Below are 1,849 nucleotides of genomic sequence, written 5' to 3'. Positions count from 1 at the left end.
GCCCGCCACAACGCCCGGCTGTTTTTGGTTGCAGTTTGGCCGGGGCCGGGTTTGAACCCGTCACCCTCGGTATATGGGGCCGGCACCGTACCCACTGAGCCACAGGTGCCGCCCTATTCTTTTTCTTAAGACAGGCTTGAATGCCATCCTGACATAGCTCACAGCAACCTCAAACTCTTGGACTCAAGCAATCTTCTTGCCTCAGTCTCCTGAGTAACTGGGACTACAGACATCTGCCGCAACACCCGGCTAGTTTTTAAAAATGTTTTAGTGGAGATGGGGGTCTCAGACTCTGGAGGTCAGGCAGTCCACCTGTCTCAGCCTCCCAGAGCACTGGGATTACAGGTGTGAGCCACTGGGGCCCAACCAGTTGACTCCTTCTTATGGTGAGTTGTACTTCATTGTACAGATGCGCCAGTTTGTTTACCCATTCACCCAATGTATTGGTGTTGTTTCTAGTATTGGCAATTATAAACAGAGCTGCTAGAAACATTTCTGTACTGGTTTTTGTGTGGATTGGACAGAAGTTTAATTTTTCTTTCTAATTTAATATGCTAAGAGGATATTTAGCTTTTATTTTTCATTCTTTTTAAATTTAAGATTAATATGAGGGTATAAACCATGAGGTTATATAACTTACACATGGCAGGTAAAAATCATAGTAGTTGTGTTCTATGCCCAGGGAGTATGCCATATCTCATATATCCATGCAATGTACTCACTGGGAGAGAACTCCCTTCTTTCCTCCTTTCTTCTTGAGTTTAATTGAGATTTTCTTTGTGTGGGTCTGTGATTGTTAACCTCCTAACTTCAAACTGGTATTGAATACATGTGATGGTTGTTTTTCCAATCTTGTGATACTTAGGAGAATAATTTTTCTATTTCTTTCTTTCTTTTTTTTTTGAGACAGAGTCTCACTTTGTCACCCTCAGTAGAATACCATGGCGTCATAGCTCACAGCAACCTCAAACTCTTGGGCTCAAACGATTCTCTTGCCTCAGCCTCCCAAGTAGCTGGGACTACAGGTGCCTGCCACAACTCCTGTCTATTTTTAGAGACGGGGTCTTGCTCTTGCTCAGGCTGGTCTTCAACCCATGAGTTCAAGCATTGCACCCACCTTGGCTTCCCAGAGTGCTGGGATTACAGGTGTGAGCCACTGCACCTGGCCTAGGAGAATATTTTCTAAATCCATCCAGGTTGTTACAAAGGATGCAAAATTTCCACCACTTTTTAGGAGTAAGCAGCATTTCATAGTAAATATGTCATACAGTTTATTAATCCATTCATATGTTGACAGGCATTTGGGTTGTTTCTATATATTTGCAATTGTAAAGTGAGTGGTTATGAACATTGTAGTACAAATGTGCTTGTGGTAAAATGTCTTTTTTTCATTTGTGTAAATGCCCTGCCCAGTAGTGGAATTGCAGGCCAAATGGTAGGTCTACTTTTCTGTATGGAATCTCCATACTTCCTTCCACAGAGGCTATACTAGTTCGCAGACCCACCAACAGTTCATGAGTGTTTTCTTCTCTTTGCACCCATACCAGGTACTGTTGCTTTGGGACCTTATGATGTGGGCCATTCTCATTGGGGTGAGATAATATCTCAAAGTAGTTTTTTTTCTTTGAGACAGAGCCTTAAGCTGTTGCCCTGGGTAGAGCGCTGTGATGTCACAGCTCACAGCAACCTCCTACTCTTGGGCTTAAGTGATTCTCTTGCCTCAGCCTCCCAAGTAGCTTGGACTACAGGTGTCTGACAGAATGCACGGCTATTTTTTTTTTTTTTTTTTTTGAGATAGAGCCTCAAGCTGTCCCCTTGGGTAGAGTGCCATGGCATTACAGCTCACAGC

The 1,849-nt window shown here is 43.4% G+C and overlaps 1 protein-coding gene across 1 annotated transcript in view; it reads right to left on the bottom strand.

The window, feature by feature from the left end:
• Positions 1-1,849, bottom strand: part of RUFY1 (RUN and FYVE domain containing 1) — a 69,355-nt gene that overhangs the window by 14,219 nt on the left and 53,287 nt on the right. The window lies entirely within an intron of this gene.

The sequence above is a fragment of the Otolemur garnettii genome, unplaced genomic scaffold (assembly GCF_000181295.1).
Source record: "Otolemur garnettii isolate 467f Iridium unplaced genomic scaffold, OtoGar3 scaffold00146, whole genome shotgun sequence".
Taxonomy (NCBI): Eukaryota; Metazoa; Chordata; class Mammalia; order Primates; family Galagidae; genus Otolemur; species Otolemur garnettii.
The sequence above is the reverse complement of the archived record's forward strand: the minus strand, read 5'-3'. Positions and strand labels throughout refer to the sequence as shown.